We start from the raw sequence: 18,548 nt of genomic DNA, 5'->3' as shown, positions 1-18,548 counted from the left end.
AGGAAATCGAGACTGTAAGAAGAGATAACATAATTGTCAGATGACAAAAGAAACTCTAAATTTTTTGTGGAATCATGGTGAATCCATTGCGTCTATAGTTAGCATGGACTTGTTATTCCCTAGGGCCTTTAGCCATGAGTAGCATCATGATGCATTGTTTCTTCATCTGACCAGGCCGTGTAACCTTTACCAGGCGTGGTGATTCACCTGACTGTGAGTGCACCTTGATGAAAGACTAGCAGTGCTGCTCAACACTTTAAAGGGAATGATCAAAATAATGAGTCCTCTGCTATAATTAGGATCAGTCTTTACATTCCTACACTCCAATTCTATATGTCTAAAAAAAAAGTTTTCCTTAAATGTCATTTTCATTATAGTCAATACCATCCTGTAAAATATCAATATTTCTCCTTCTTTCTGTGTCCCCAAACTCTCTATTTTCATAAGATGATAAGCCTTTTTAAAAAATCTTACTAACAAAAATGCACATTTTGAATATCTTTCCATTTTTTATAATGATACCAGTCTTGATAGGCTGTACCAGACTTCTAGATTAACTGTAGACCACTTTCCAATCTCATCAGGAGCTGTGTAGTGAAAATTAAACAGTATCCTTCACTAGACAACATTTTGCTTCCATTTATAAATGTCAGATATGGATGTTCTTTTTTCTTTTCGTATAAGAGATTGAATGTGTGTGCTCTGTTTCTTTTCAACAATTAATTTCATTCAGTATTATTTTGTTATTTTTTTATAATTCATAGGACATAACTCATCCCCTTTTAATTGCTCTTTTATAAATAAATAGAGTTTAATTTTAATTACATCTAAACTTTTCTGTATGCAGGATAATTGAAAGCAGCTTTATATGATTCTACCTGAGGAATGTGTTGGACTCAATGTCAAAATCTGCCCTTGGCTTGGCTTGTTACATTGGACAAGACAAGATAGGCAATTACTCATAAAGCATAGAGGAAGGATATGACACTTCCATCAAAAGAAGGAACAAAAATGCCCCTCTTCCTTCTCATGTTACCCCTCTCCTCCTCCCATTTCCCTTTCTATTATCATCTCCCATTATAAAACCTTGCCCCCCTCCCTCCCTCCCTCCCCCCTCTGAATAAGTCAGTCGGTGGAAATAATGCAAGCAGGTAATCAGAATCGATGATGAGAGATAGGGGGGATGCTTTCATCCGGTATCGTCTTTCTCCCTGGCCGCTGGAATAACACTATTTTGGTCAATACGCTGAAAGATCCCATTAAAAATGCTGTTTCTAGCTGAGGTGACTAGACCTGGGATGGGCCGATGACAGTTTGGAGAGCGACTGGCTGACAGGCAAAATTGCGCTCAAGTTTATCAATGAGATCATTCCTATTGTCAAGATGATTAATAGATTTGTGCATGTCTATTAAAGTCTTTAAACTTGAAGGAAATTCTTGCAATTCTTTCCAAGCTTCGTATCTGAACTCCACTCTCAAGAAAAAGGCCCATTTGTACATAAAGGCCCTCATTCTTGGAGAATTGCTCAAACAGGACGGGATATATAGGCCTATTTGTCTAGTGATGATATATTCAGCATAAAACGTCCATTCCTTTGAAAGCTGCAAATAATTGATGCATCAATAATTAATACATTTAAAAAAAAAAAATTAGCCAATGGTGGCAGTCCCAGCTGGGGTGCATTCATTAACTGTATTTACAACAATCCAATTGAGCTTGAGTTACACTTCAAAAATCCTATTTGACATCTTGCTTTGAACATGCTGTTCATAATAAATTGCATTTACTCAACTCTTGAATGGATGTTTGATACTTAGCATTCCTCCTTCTCAAGCAGATACACACTTCATCTCATCCCGCATGGCATTATAGATAATATAATTACAAGATCCCAGTGGTCGTCTAATAATTCTCTCTTTAAAATTCACTGAAAATACGATTAGATGTACAAATTTGTGAACTCTGATGGACTCTGCAGTTGTGCTGAACTCTAAACTTTGGCTTTAATGGTAACTGGTATGATCCTTAGGAATAGGTAGGTTAAAAAAAAGAATCCCACATGGATCCATAGTTTTCTTTGCCAAAGCTCACCAGATAAATACCCTGTAACCACTTTTCCAGATTGTCTCTACTTGGTATTCTTTTCATCATTTCCGCAATCGGAATGGGCAGAGAGAGAAAGAGATAAAAAGAGAGGGAGGAACGAGAAGAGAAGGGGGAAATATTTAAAAGACTGCCTCCAGTTTTCTTGCCATCACTTCGGGGGGTCATGAACCCCGGTGAAATGAGAAAATTTGGGGCGCATCATCGTAGCTCAGGATTGGCCCAGTTTCTTTCAGTAACGAAATCCGTTGAGCCGTTGTGCTCTCTCCTTCTATCAAGTAGCGCATGTGCAGCGGTGATGAGTAAGGACTCGTTGCATATATCCACCGAGGAGTCGGGATGTCGCAACATCTTCGGGAAAGAGTAGAAAATGTTCCTAATGGTGTGGTAATGCCTGACCAACATGTTTAGTGGTCACCCGGATCAGACAGGTTAGGGTTACAGGCCTGAAGCCAAGAACCTGATTACAGGTCAAAGGTCATGTCTCAAAGACATTGCCATAAAGTAGACTTGGATGTATAATGAAATCCCTAAAAGACAGTAATGTTATTAGATCAGACAATTTCAACACGACTCAATCAGATTGTGGTGTTTACTTTTGAAGGGAAAGTCTCTTTTTTTATAGCAAATTATTCAATATTCGTAATTGACCCAATGGCTGTTAAATTCTCTTACTTCTCTCCAGTCCATGCAGGAACCAACCATTTTTTATTTGATTATAGGTCATGATTTAAACAAATTAATGTAATTTTTCACAGACATTTCAGACTCATGCCATTTATATGCAAACCACTTTACATGGTTGCAACTTGCATCAACATATCGTCCCTGTTTTCACGAAGTGACGGTAGTGAAAAAAAAATGCATTCACTTTGCGTTACGATTTTCCTCGCTACCGTCACTTCGTGAAAACAAGGACGATATTATAACTTATGTTGCACATGCATCTGGATTTGCTAAGAAAACTGCAAATCGTCTTCCAAACAAGAATTGAAACGTCACAAGAAAGCGGTGTATTTAGGAAGCTTGATCCATAGATCCAGTGGTTTGTACAGATGGCAGAACCATTTTGTTTTTTTCTTCATTCTGGCTTTTTCTCCTACCGACCAGGGTCAATGAATCTTGAGGTCATATAGCTACTGCAAGTCTGCAAGCAAGCAGATACTGTTTAAAGGCACACATGTATGCTGGTTGATCCCCTCTCTACATTTGTCAACTTGAAGAAAATATTCTTGAGATCAATCAGCATTTGACTAATGAAATCATGAAGTACAGTTTTAGATTGAATATAATCAAAACCTAAGCAACATCTGATTTAAATTGTTTAAGAAACAGAATTGTGAATGGAGTAAATTATGAAAAATTAAGATCTTTAAGATTTTGCAGTTTTTTAGAAGTTTATGGGAAAATTAATTTGAATTCCATAATTACAACTTCGGAATTAAGATAACCTTCATATAGATTACAAGAGTCTTAAGCTTTGATTACTCACTTTAGAATTTGAGTAACTTTTATAATTGATAACTATTCACAATTTATTTATTTTGTCATTGTCAAAAGGAAACAGCTCTTGTTGTAAGCCTCTTAAAAATATATATATCAGTGGTTTTCATTATGTAAATAGGCCAGTTATTCTCCTTGAAAGACCTTGTTGATTTTCCTGATCAAATAAAAAAAAACATGTTTGATTTGACAATGTGTACATTAAACTAACATTCACTTACCAAGTGACATTGTGACATTGTTCGTTTCAGACTAATTGATCCCTGAACAACTCTTAGCAATGACCTACATCCACAATAACTCCACAATAACTAGAAATGGCATTCACAGGCTGCCCTCAACTGTCCTTACGGCCGCTAAAGAATTGTTCCCCCGAATGCGTGAGCTTTTAAAATCCATTAGTCGTGATCTCTGTCGAATTTGTCCTCTTGTTCTCTTGCGCTAGACCGTAAGACTTCTGGTAATTTTTCCGCTCACCATGTTTAGCCAAGATGCATTTGTATAGAATGGCGGTGTTTACTTATCCTTAATGCATTCAAGGGGATTCCTCTCTTGATGCACGCATTCATTCTTATCCCATCTGGCAGTTTTTTTTATAGCTGTTGCTGCTAGGTCTTTGCTTTGCTTTCCCCCAAATCATGTAAATATGAATTTGACTTTGAACAGCTAAGACAATGAACAATGGAAACCTCTTTTGTGATATGTAGATTGGTTTTAGAGATGCTTTAACCATCTTATAAATAATTGTTTAATCCTGTAATACTCTTGAGCAAAACAATTTAGTGTGGGGAAGAATGATGAAATTGTAGGGATGGCATAATGTTGTTTGTTTTCTATAGTTATTGAAATATTCTATGTGGGCTAGTATGCAAATTGTAAAGGAATGTTTTTCTTGTGACTAGTATTTATATACAGTATATGTGATGGTGATATGCCCTGGATGTCTGAAACATTTACAAACAGATGCATGTGGCCTGACCACTGTTATGCCTTGGCTTTAAATTGCCAGCTGTACGCCAACCCTCGGCGATGTCAACACCAGTTTGTCAGGCAGATAGCGCAGGCTAATCCCTCTGAAAGTCTAGGGGAATTGGCCGCTAAATCGTCAGACAAATCAAATCTGGAAAGTGTGTTTTACAAAACGGAGCAGGAATTGGGAGATAATAGCCTCTCCCCAATGGTCGTAAGCCACCAGACAAGCTAGCACTCAACAATAACAGGCCCAGCTAAAAACTCCCTGGCCGACACTTAAGTACTTGGTAAGTCCCCTAAAGTCTGCTAGTGATTTGCCAGTGATCACCTTTAGTTACCACAAATCAGTCGCCCCTCTCCTGAGCCCCTACCCACAAAATTAAATCCAACTATCATTATTGCCCACAGACACAGTATAGAAAAGAATGATGGCTAACAAAAAGTTATCTGATTAGGGTAAGGGTTCATTATACATGTATATATAGTCTTTTGATGTCCTCCTTTTTTTCCCGAGCCCCCACCAGGCCCTTTCTCCAATAGTCTATGCAGATATATTTGGACCTTTTTGCTATGTAATAGTAGGCCTATAGTATCTCGTAGACAGATTGTGTAAGTTCACAAAGGGTGGGGGAGGGGGAATAGTCTAACTCTCATTGTCTTTCACATCAGAAACAAAATGATACCCTTTTTAAGTTGAAAAATTATGATTTTTCTTTTAGGGGCGCCATATTTTGTCTCTTCCAACCCTCCCAACCCTCTTCCATATATCCACATTAATTTGGACTTGTTAATAGTAACATGGCCGATTAGTGTGGGTTAAAAGGGGGATACTTAAGCTCTCATAATCTTCCTTATTAAAGTGTCCAACTTTTTTCTGATAGGGGGGGGGGGTAGTTGCATTTTTATATGCTTCTCCCTCCCCACCCCTACCCTTCCACATATCACATCCAGATGTACGTGGACTTGGTAATAGGGCCAGCGGGTTTGGGTTCACCCAAACCTTTCTGGCTAACCAGGTGATCTACCGCCAGCCAGATACATGCCAAACCAGAGCCATTCCCGATGATTTACCGAGCCCAAGGGACCCCGGCAGACAAGATAAACTTATGTCCTTCCTGAGTTGCTACGTCCCTTTTGTCTGTATAGTGACTCACCTGTATGAGGAGGAGGTCCTTTTTAAGTTGAAGTCAAGGAATTGTCTTTGTTTTACCCCCCTCCTTCCACCCCTCCTCTCCTCTTGCCTATACCCATGGGTGCCTGGTGTAGGATTGAGGAGTGTTTATCTGACTTCCAGGGGGATTTCTTTATTGTAATCTGGATCAGAAACAATTACTTATTGCACCTCTGAAGTGTTAGAACATGGCTCACATTTCATTGTCTACTCTTACATTTCATTTTTCAAAAATGTGGGTAATGTGCATAAAGCAAATAGACAATAGGCTTGAGTATGATTGATATTGCATAGTACCCGGTAGGAAATGGGCATTTGTGAGAAGCTTAAATATTAATAAATATTCAAAATTATTAAGTTTTTACCTTATTCATTCATAAACGTGTCAGTAAATAACCTTTATTCCTCTATCCCTTGTACCTCACTCCATTATAAATGTTAAATAGGGACTTTCCCTCGTATCCCATGTCTACGTTACCCCCTTCCCTTCCTTCACTATCAACTCGTGCATTACTTTGCAGTGGGAGTGTAATTACTGTTGATGGCACTGTCAGGTGTGGAGAAGGGGGAAAACTGCGGTATAACAACTTGTCAAATCACTTATGTTTCATGGCTAATGAGCTGTACATTAGCCATGTTCACACAAAACCACTGTGGTTTAAATTGTAAGTTTGTGGAACCTCAACGTTTTAAACAACTACAAGGGTTGTTCACAAGGGACCGAGAAAAGTGAAGATTGTTCAAAGTACAAGTCGAGCAGGCAGCTATTGTATTTACAAACTTATAACTTTGAGTGAAACTTTGAAAGTGGGGGGGGGGGGGTCAAATGTTTGATTCAGTCAAATTTTTGAAGTTGGTGAATATTTACATTTCACTGCAGAGACGAACACAATGTAGTAATTTCATTTTTTTTTTTAAATGATTTTATTTTAGGCGTAGATAGGATGTGTTTATCTACTAAAGATCTAGAGTGAGTATCTTGTATAAAGAAGTGTATCATAGACCTACAGTGTAGCTGGTTTGAGGACACTGTACAAATGTTTGTAGTTTGTATGCCATTTTGATCTCTAGACTATACAATACTTTATTCCTTGATTCGATTGGTAGACACATTTTTCTTTTAAACCTGCCAACCCGGACATTCTGCAGAGAGATAAGATAAAGCGATATTCATGTAGAATGTCAAGATAGTATTGCAGTTATCTGAAAAAGAGAGTCATGGATCTAGTATCAATAATTTGCAATACAAACAGTCTCTCTCGTTGAGGAATGGCACATGGTTGCACATGTGCTACCCGTAAGAAAGACCAATCCCAATTCATGGATTCCCTGGTATCACTCTCGCATCTTTGAAAAGGTTTTACCATGGATTTCACCCACGTTTAGAGGTACAAAGGCTGTAGATATGGTGAAGAGATTGAGTCCGTTAACAGGTGTAAAGTCAATTGCTCGGTAAGCATTGTTTATGGCAGGCATGTGGTTTTTACAGATTCCCTTTCTCATTCGTAACCTTCAACTAACACTACCACATTACAACTCTCTTCCCCCTTCCACTTGTATGAACGGTGTCTCAAAGACTGTTCAGACTAGACAAAATTATATAAAACGTGTAAAGAAACGTATAATGAAACATAGTATAAAGAAGCGTTGTAAAGCGAAAGGGGGTACAGACTGGATGATAACATCATAAAAGGGGCGAGGCTTGACTAGCACATGTGCTATTATCTGGCCCCTTTTACCAACCAATAGTTTCTCTTCTTGTATATGTAAACGCATTGTATAACATTTTGCTGTTAGTAAATAAAATCCAAAATCAAATGTGATATAAAAATGTTATTTTTGTTGTTGAAGAAGTCAATTGACATGACAGCTGCATGGCCAATCATCATGCAGTGAGCACTCTTGATAAATCCCACCCATTTTACAATTTTCATATGATACTGGTACAATGTTCAGACCAGAACGGGACACTGATTCCTTTAAAACGTGTTTTCTTTCAAAACGACGCTGAAACACGCGTTTCTTTATTCAATGTTTCATTTTAAGATTTCTTTACACAACATTCATATTAGAAGAAAAAGGTAACTACTATACTGTATAGCTCTATGATTCTCGTATAGCTATACAATGAATTCTACTAGTCTAAACAGGGGGTGTAAGGTGGTGTTTGTGGAAAACAGGTTAACACTTGGATGTAGTCTGTCATATTCCATATGTTCCTCTAAATCTTGTGTCCTTCACACTAGACTGCTAATCTCAATTCCTTATCAATGGCTACCTTGCACATTCCTGGTAATATAAGCATACATGTGAATGCATAGAAAAACAATTGTTGCTCTCAAATTATAAATGAAATCAGTTTTGGTACACATGCCACTTAACATAGTATGAATTGCCCCCTGACATTTGTTTTTAATAGGCCTTAGACTGGAAATATGGGAATTGTATTAATAAGTTTACAGATTTTTGGCAATAGATATACAGTGCAACTTAAAAATCCAATTAATATCAGATTAGTGAATTGAAATGAACAAATAAATGAGAATTTTGGCCTTTAAAGAAAATAGATAAAAAGGGTATTTGTGTAGTTCTTTCAGACAAAGTTATCGGTAAATGCCGAAAATACTAACTCTGTATTATCTAGTTTGTGAAACAGCTGTTGAAATTAACAATTTAAGGCATTGTGTTCCAAGTAGGATAGCTATATAACCAGTAGGCATAAAATGGCATTATTGGTAAATCAAGTGGTAATTTGATTTAAAAGGAAATAGTTATTTAATATATCTAACAGATCCCAGTATATGAGCCCATATACTTTCTTTTGCAATGTTTAAATAGAATACTTTTCTACTTTTTTTGAAATTGGTCTTTTAAGGCCAGAATGGCGTTAACTCAAATAGTTCAATAGATATTTAGCGTCCTTCTCGCTCCCCCCAAAAGAATCAATAATCTCTAGTTGTAGTATTGCTATGTATTTTAATAGAGTCATAGATAATACAAATACAATATCCATAGTTCATTGCAGTATAATGAAATTCTTTCATTTTATTCTGTAACAAAAGTTTTTTGTAGTTGATCTTCCTCTAAAATTGTACTGTTTCCAGGAATGGGATAAATGTGGCAATAGGCATAACAGATTGGCCTCATATGAGTGTAAAATTCAACACCCTTTCTCCAAACAAGCGATTGTATCCTAGTAATGATGAGATATCTATGTCACAAATTCATCTTAATCAGGGTAGTAATCAATCTTTTTCATCCACTAAACATATTCCGAGCTCCATATCCAAGTATCTGATACAATAATCGGAAAAGAATTAAATTCAGGGTGAATTGTAGTGATTTGGTAAGTGTGAGAGAAAGTGAGAGAAATGGAGGCAGAGAGAGAGAGAGAGATGGAGGGGGAGAGAGGGAGAGAGAGGGAGAGAGAGATAGAGGGAGAGAGAAATAGAGAGAGAGAAAGAGAGAGAGAGAGAAAGAGAGAGAGAGAAAGAGAGAGAGAGAGAGAGAGAGAGAGAGAGAGAGAGAGAGAGGTACTAAGAAACGAGGAAGAGGGGAGAGACATACACCAGTTCTCTGGGAAAGAAGACCGGTACCAGACCCACGTACCGCAGACCCCAATCAACGCAAGTCAGGCAGGGTTACATGCCTTCAGGGTACAGAGATGAGTAGGTGCACCACGTCCTTTTGGGATACATGGCCAGAAGAACGTGTAGAAAGGGGGAAGGAACACATGAGGAGAGGCTCTGGATTCCTACATGTTTAATTCGCTAGTCCGATTTGCCCCCAAGGAAGTAACTGCAGAGGGCAGATATCCCACAAATTTTCTTTTCAGGAATTCCTTTTCCTCCGTTCTTACTTCTGGGGTGCGTGGCATCCCGTTTCTTTCCGCAGACCCACAAGTTTAGGAGATCAGAGAGATTCCCTTTCCCATTCAGCTTTCCTTTTCTTCTTTTTCACATGATTGCATGTCCATTGTCTTGGTGACAATATTATATGGTATGTACGTGTCAGTGGCATTGCTTCAATGCAAAACAGAATCTTTTCATCACCTTCTTGTTGACTTTGTAGTTTGTACAAGTTCAGACTTGAGAAAATATTGGTAGGAGGCAGATCTACCAGTTCCCTGTCTCCTTTTTAAAGTAAAACTTGACGTTATCATTCCATAGAACATGACGTTCTCCTTGGCTCTTTAGATGGGCATATGGTAAATGTTTTAAGATATGTTTCCTAGAAGGATGTCCCGATGATAACCTGCCCATCTACCGCTTTGCCTTCATGCTAAAGTTTGACTTAATTATGCAATCAACAGGCACCATGCAGCTTTGGTTCTAAGAGGAAAGGGAAGGGTGCTTTATTGAAGAACACCTTCCAAAGAGGTAGTCCATAGTTTCCCAACAGCGGGGCTGTACATGCACAAGATGCTGTGGGAGCCAGAAAATATCTGATTTAGGGGTGCAACACCTTGTGGGAGGCAGTCAGTATGATAGCACTCCTTGGTAGAGGTTGTGCAAGGTGTTTTAGTAGCAGGAAAGTAGTAGGATAACAACAGTCATGGTAGTGGAAAGAACTCCCATGTCTTGTGAGAAATGACTATATTTTCTCAAGCTATGCTTGTATTAAAGAAAGGGTCAGAAGCTCTCTTTCAGAGGGGCTGTAGACTAGCTGGATGGGCTTCTCCAGCTGATGGGAGGAAAGTCTTATGTCTGGTCCAGTGGAAAGGACACCTTGTAGGAAACGGACAGTAGCTTCCAGGAAGTCTGCATTGACCCATGTCTAAGCAGTCAAGGGCTTACAGAGACTCATTAATTAGGCTCTGTGATGTCAGATTGGCCCCCTTTTGTCAAAACCGTCACTTATCTGGGTCACTGACAGATGCATAGGCTGTACAAGAGCAGGAGATATTACAGAGTGCCTATTTTGCGCTGATTAATCCGTTGTATATGTAACTGTATATAGTTCATGATGAAAGAATACAGCAATTATTTATCTGTATTTTATCTAAACTACATCTTTACTCAAGTTTACCAATTTTATATCTGTGATTGTTAGTTGTGTTTATTTATGACAGGGTCGGGATACTTTAATGTTGGGGGATAAATTATAGTTAAATAGGATGTATTTGTAACAACATCTGGAAATGTTATTTCGATTTTTGTCTTGAAAGGTTATGATTAATCATCAAGATAGTTTTTGCATTCCTTTGCTGGCACAAAGGATGAATTGATTGTAAGAATGAGGCAAACATTTCATCACATTCGACTTGTCATTTTAGATATTCTATGTGATTTCATACTAGATAATAGAAAAAAAGAAGAAAACAAATGTTCTGTCCCTAGTGAATTTCAGGGTTGGTATTAGAGGATGACAATATTTTGACGCGTAGTGTCTAGATTTCTGCCCAGAAGCCTTATTTATATCGCTCACTCTGTCTCTCTGCATCGCCTTGCAATCTCGTCGTCGAGAAGAGGAAGCAAGCAAGCTACATCTGAAATAGTCATCAGATCATCTTGCTTGCAATTGAACTCCCTTCGTAGGAGGTGAAGTACGGGAGATGTTTCTTCTCCGGCAAAAACAGATCGCAATGTTTTTGAATGAGCTTCTCGTCCGAGAGAGGATGGATTAGCAGATGTTGATGAGTCTAGTTTTTTAGGATAGCCCTGTGGCGAAAGTCCGTCTTGAGTTTCGCTTCCCCGCTTCATCTTCGTTCTTTTCTTTCTTCATCCGACCCCATCGCGGGTAGATTTCTCTCTTTTTCTTCGCTTCACTCATTTCAAACCCTATTTGCGCAATATTTTGGATCCATTAAGTGTTACCTTTTTTATCTTGAGTCCTGTGCATGAATAAAAGCATGTCTTCACTCAATCAGTGCCCCAATTTCTTTTAATGGATGCTGAATGAGCCTTCTTGAATTAAACACTGCCCTCTGTGGTACAGACGTAAGTGGCTACCCTGGTAAATTGCGTCATCATGAGATCCAAACATTGTAATGCTTTGATGATAAAAAGCTTTGTAAGACAGTCATATAACCAATGTTTTGATGGACCTTTATTTGATATGAAAATTTGATCCTATGGGGGAAATATTACTAGAGACAAATTTTATTTTTGATTTTAGGGGCCGTGATTTTTAGTTCAATTATTTTCCCTCATGAAATGGTATTTAGTCAAGACAACACGCATTGTCCTTGTTAGGTTCTTGTATCATTAAGCAACAGGTGATGTTACAAGTTGTAATGTTAATATTATTGACAGCTTTCAAACTAAGAGGCTCTCCTACCTATAGATGCCAAGTAGTATCTTCCTAGGAGTCGTCATCTCCTTAACCGCACTGCACTATCTCTTACGGAATAGAGGATGGGAAGGAGGGTGATTCCTTGCATCCCTGAGGCCAGAATAAAGAAAGAAGTGAATCGCGGAGACCTTGATAGCGCCTTTTTGGCATGGCCGACAGGCAACTTTCATTGATTGGTGAAATTACACCCACTAGTCCGAGATGGCCGGAGATAACATCCATAGTGGAAGCAATTTCATTTTCCTAATTTCCACTTGACTGGGGTAAGAATAATGGCCTGTGTTGTGTGGGAGAGAGACGAGAAGAGATGCAGGAAAAGAAAGACAGGTAGAGGAAGGGAGAGAGAGGGAGATAGAGGGAGATAGAGGGAGAGGGGGAGGGAGGAGATGGAGAGAAAAGGGGAGGGAGAAAGGGAAAGAGCAAGATAGAGATGGAGAGAGAGAGAGAGCCACTCATCTCCTAAAGTGTCCATAATCAGGTTGGCCCACAGACAACCGATAATCTTGATACTTTGCGGCAAATGATTGTTTAATCTTCTTATTGGCTCATACATCAAAAACGTTGTTATTGCCATTTCCTCACTCTCTCCTTCCCTCTTTCTCCCTTCTCTTTCTATTTCTTCTTTCTGTCCTTCGCTCACCTCAACCCTTCTGCTTATCCCTAATTATTGAGTCTTAAAAAAAGTTGTGTATTTCTGTAAAAGCCCCCTTGTTTCCTTTCTTAATTTTTAATTGTTGTGGATTACAAATAATCTAATTAAATTTCATTTGTTTCTTTCACTTTTCTCTCATTCTGAAAACATTCTATTTGTGTCAATACTCATAAAGATAAAAAATTCTTCTTTTGCTCTCATCTTCTCTAATGATCGCCCCCCCCCCCCTCCCCTCCATGATATTTTTTACCGGCTATCTCCATCTGCATGCTTGCTAACCTGTTTCGCTAACACCTCATTTCTCTTGCGGCATCTTTCTTCATTCTATTAATGCTTTAATCCTCTGTCCACCAATCTACATAATGCTTTTTCTCAGGCCTCGACTGAATTGTGATTTTTATCCGGAATTGAATTGGGTGATCAGTCATTTTTGCTTGTCTGAGATGCTTTCAGAGTTCTTTTTTCAATATTTTGACAATCCTGGATTGCCCATCAGCATCTGTGCATTGATCAGATGAAGTGGTTGCTCAGTCATTCTTCATAACTGTCACATTTTTATGATGAATTTGGAATTTTAAACTCAAACATCTCTAGGAATAGAACATGATTCATAAATACAAAGCTATGATTTCTGCTTCATTAATATATAATTATTATTCCATGTGATGAACAGAATTAGTTTTAAGGTGGAAATCATATAATACATTACAAGCAAAATTACAATCTTTATTCAGAATCTGTTTACTTGGTCATTTTGGGGGGATGTCCACCTCAACATTCCTCTTTAGAAATATGTTTAATAAAGAGATGTATTTTTAAATTTCAAATTATCTGCTAAGAACCAAAAGGATGTTAAGTTGACTTCTATATGACATAGTTATCTTCCTTCTCACTCTGGTTATACTTTGCTCTTGATTTCAAAAGGGAATACTTGATTTTTTTATTTTTTTATCTATTACCATATACAGGGTGAAGTATAGAAAACTCACTTTCAAAAAAAAATTGAACATGCGTTCATATAAATTATAAATAAAGGAGAAGGAGAAGTGAAAATCATTCGAGATTTGCATCAGAGCATGCACTCTCTCCTTCTCTCAAAAAAGAAAAAAAAAAGGTGGAAAGTGGAGGAGTAGATTTTTTTTTTGCATAAATGCATCTCGGCTAATATCCGACTACTTCAATGGCTTCCTCTCCATCTGGAGTGCAGTTATCCCTGCCTGACAGTGAGACGAAGAGAAATGAGGAGAGAGAGAGAGAAGATGAGAGATGGAGCAGACGATTCGGCCTAGCCGAATGGCCTGCTGATTTTCGGTTCGCCCCCCATCTGAAGGGTCTTCGGCGTATTATTTTACCACTCGCTTGCTATATAGTCGGGGGTTATTAGCCCGAAAACCCGGGGTAAATATAGAGTTTCGTCCCGATGTTATGAAAACAAAGACACAGAGGCAAGATGGGCAGGGGGCTGTGTTCAGATTTGATTAAGTCTGTCTGGTATTTATGGATTTGATGATAACGGACTGTTCACACATGTTGCTTGTTAATTATTCTGTCTCTTTTGATGAAGTACTTCTGAATGAGGAAATATGATGAGATAAGTACCAGTACTACATTTCAGAATAAGTTTTCAGGTTCGCTCTTTTCATGAGAAAAAACTGTTATCAGTTAGAATTTCTGTCTTGATAAAAGGAATATATTATTTTTCTCTTGCTTCATGCCTCTAATAAGTCTAGTTTTGCATTATTTTTCTCCCCAGAAATTCACAATTGTTAAAAAAGCTCTTAGAAAAAAACTGAATAAAAGCTGTGATTGTGATTGGTATACTGTGCCTTAGAAACAATAGTGATATAATTTAAAATTCAAGGAAACAGACTGGGTGTGAACAAGTTGTTGGAGAAACAAGTTTATCAGCTTGTATTCACCAAGTGTGAACACGCCCCCCTGTGATGGAGGGAAGAGAATGGAGAGACACGGGAGAAGGGCGATGAGTGGAGCATTGAGTGGATGCTCTCCACGCAGGAGTGTTGATGCTACAAGTATACAATCAGCACCAGGCTTACAGCCTATTATGATCGATCAGTCGGCGGGCAAAATTAGATGAATAATTGGCATGAAATGTGTGTTTGGTTGAAGGAGCCGTTCAAGAGGCTCTCTGAGAAACGTGGCAAAGTCTGTCGAGGGGGACGTTGATTGATACTCATTAATGCTCTTCCTCCAAATTGTATTCGCCGAAGACAAATAGAATTATGAAGGGGATAGAAAGATGACCACATTTGACTCTGATAGATTTGTTTGCATACATTTATTTATTCTCCAAAGCTACTTAGGAATGCAAATATATTCTGAAGGGCGTAATTTATTATGTTTTCATAAGAAATACCAACAGGAGACTAGAGCTGTAATGTGGGTAAAGACTGGTTGTCTTTGTTTGAAAATCATTTTTATGATGTATGACAAATATTGTTGCTCAAATTTAATCATTTTCCCATGAGATTTTCTTTTCCAAACAATCAAATCAGCTATTCAGGTTTTTTTTATTTCATTTTTATTTATGCTTCTTTTTTCTTTTGTCATTCATTTATTTTCTAGGTTTCAATGGAAATGGCATTTGAAATTTCGTCCAATTTTGTATACATTTGTACCAGACCTTTGATTTTAAATATTTGAGTGATGCACCTTGTTTGAAATCCATATAATAATGTATAGGGCATTATGCTATGATTCATTTTCTGCTCTGTATGTATTTTGCAACTCATTGGCGTATCTCTTTCTTATTTCCAAGAAGTGTCAACTCTCTCTCATCAGTGAAACGCACACTAGAAAAACAGAAGCAGTATACTTCCTCAGAGTGTTGATCCGCTCAAGGTGGCCGTAGGTGATGAAATTAGATGGTTAAAGAGATATTAAAGAAATCAGAGGGTGTAAGATATATTATTCATATTTCCTGGCTTAATCCACCCCCCGAAAAATGGCTAATTCCTCGTCCTCGTTCCAGCACTGAATCACTGGCCACTTGCTAGATGTTTGTGACTCTGAAAGATGCTGATATTCATCTCGGGAGGAAGTTTTTGAGATTAGCATCAAACAAGCGACATCAGTCACCATAGTCCCACATATGGACGATTTATTCTTTATTTGAAGTCTGAAGTATTTCACCCTATATCCCCTTCCTCTTGCTGTCTGCTTTTCTTTCACCCTTACCTATTTTGAAATTCCAAATTTTGATTGATGAGGATCAAATTTTCTCACCCCTAACATTTCCTGTTTCAAAGTTTGTTCTGCTTTATGTATGGCCCTGTCCTCTTATTACAAGGCCTACAATTAAACATGTTTAAAAACGAACCGTTTTCCTCAGTCTCTAATTGAATTATTTTGAATTATTTAATAATATTATACTAAACTTCACCCGCTTGAATTTCTTTAAATTTGTTATAATTACTACCCGTATATGTTATGCATTTATACAGCCAGGCATACATTTATGATTTTAAAATTATAGTTATTTCTAGTTGCCCCCTCCCAGCCCCTTGTGGCATGATTGAACACTTGACTTATTTGATTGCTGATACATTTACATTGACTTTTATTCTTTTGAAAATGGCACACTATCTAATACATGTAGCTCTCCTTTGGGATTACACCCCAACCCTCCCCTGTCTCTTGTTGCTAGCAGCGACCCCTCTCCCCTATCCTACCCCTCCCTCCCCCCTCTCATCCTCTTATGTCAGGTCTTGTTTTTATTGTGGCAGAATTGACTTTTTCTCACTCCATTACACTTTGTGAAGGAGCCCGGTCAGAAATCAGTCACCGAGCCACTTAGCTTTCACCTCGCTGGGGGCGAGTAATCTAGAAGAATTGTGGGCTCTTCCAGACTCACATCTGCTCTCATTTTCCCCACTCAGCCGTGAAAATGCTCTATTATTTTCCGCCTACGACAGGAAAGAGGGGGAAGGAAGGAAGGTGTGCGTAGGGGGAGGGGGTGGCCGAGGTTCCCTTTATTTCTTCTACAAGTAGTCACAATAGAGAGCATTAGCGTTAAAAACTGGGGCTGGGAGGAAAGGGGCTATAGTGCAGCTTTAAAGATGAGAGGCTGGATGACGTAGGGGGAAGAGGGAGTTGAATCTTTGCAAGCAGATGATGATGATGATGTAAGGAACGAGAAGATAGCTCTGGAAACGCAATACAATGTTTACAGTTCATGTTGATCTGTGATCTATTTTTCGAGGCAAACCTGCCCCGGCTATTCCTGTTGTATGCCTAGAATTTTGTATTCGGTGTAAAACTGTAATGCTGAAAAATACCAGAAGGATTATCTAACCCTAATAGCATGATTTGTCTACTTTGATTTCCCCAGAAAATACGAGTTTATGTAAGCAGGCCACAAAATTTGTCCAAAATCCATTTTTCTCTTTTCTAGCTAAAGATGTTTGTATATAGGTGGATATTTTCTCTGATATAAACACACTGCTTGAATTGGATTGTTCCCAATGGGCTGGGTTGGTACGGCATAATAATGATATAAAGTTAGGAATTTCCAAATTTCTTCTTGGGGGGAAAGGTAAAAACTCATTTTGGTGTCTTGTAGATTTCCTAAAGCGACTGATTGGAACGCTAACCAAAGTGCCAATCACTATCAGTGGAAGGAGATTGGTGCCCGTTCTCCAGGGAAGTTTTCGCCAAACGAGGAAAGCTGGGGTGGGGAGCGGAGAAGTAAAAAAAATGAAAGAAAGAAGAAAAGAAACAAAGAGAGGGAAATGTCCCATTTGATGGATGAAATACTACACCGAATTGTTTTCCCGTGTGTAAGCAATTGATTGCTTGATTGTCCTGTTCCGTGTGTAAAAGACGTTAAAGATGTTGGCCGAACATATTGTTGGTGCGGGTGCGAAAAAGTGCTCCGTTAGTGGAAGAAGGGGAAGAGTTGCACAATCACGATTCGGTGACAACGTAGAAAAATATGACGTGACCCAGAAATATGAACGGAACAGACTCTGAAAATAGAAGAAGGGGGGGGGGGTGGGAGAAAGACGTGATTGCGTTGGACGTTGTTAAATGAGCAGGGGGCTTATTCTTTAGACTGATTGGGTTTGATGCATGTCTTGAGATCGGGTGATCAATTATAGCAAATGAGAAATAAAGGAGATCGGTCATCCACTTCTCAATCACCATCATCCATTAAATGTAAAGCTATCTGCCAGAGAGAATTTTCGTAGGTAATGTTCAAGTTGTTACACTAAGACTGGGTCCGGGGACGATATTTTTCATGGAAACTGTATAGAGTTGATTTTTAAGATTGATATATAATTTCAGAAGGCTATACAGAAAATGATTGATTTCATTTTTCTCCAAGGATTTTAAACTTTATAATAGTTTACAGAATCAATAATATGAGAGTTTGTTGTGGAACATGTCTTTGAAATTATGAGTTTATAATTATTTCATACTTATATTTTATACTGTCTCATGAGTTCTAATCAGTTGTCCTGTCGCTGTATATATCTGAAGCAAACTTTTTAGAGAATTAATTTGATATAATAATGATTATATTCAATAACAATTTGATATACTTGTTGCAGAGTATTTACTCCATTGTGTGCCTTTTTTTTTGTTGTCTCAAAGTGAATCTGCAAAAGAGGAATATCAATCTCGGTTTAACCAATGGGCTAATGGCAGAAATCAATATCATTGATGATAAACCAAATTCCCTGTCTTACCCTTCTCAGGTGTGTAATTGGGATGTCCGCTACTGGTCTCAATCCACACACCATCTCCCTGAATCCCAAAGGGGTGCAACTCTTTACCCCTCCACACTCTTCCAGCCCCCCTCTTAAAGATTCACCATTTCTGAATCATCG

The sequence above is a fragment of the Strongylocentrotus purpuratus genome, unplaced genomic scaffold, assembly GCF_000002235.5.
Source record: "Strongylocentrotus purpuratus isolate Spur 01 unplaced genomic scaffold, Spur_5.0 spur5_scaffold_15, whole genome shotgun sequence".
NCBI lineage: Eukaryota > Metazoa > Echinodermata > Echinoidea > Camarodonta > Strongylocentrotidae > Strongylocentrotus > Strongylocentrotus purpuratus.
Note: the sequence above shows the minus strand (reverse complement) of the source record.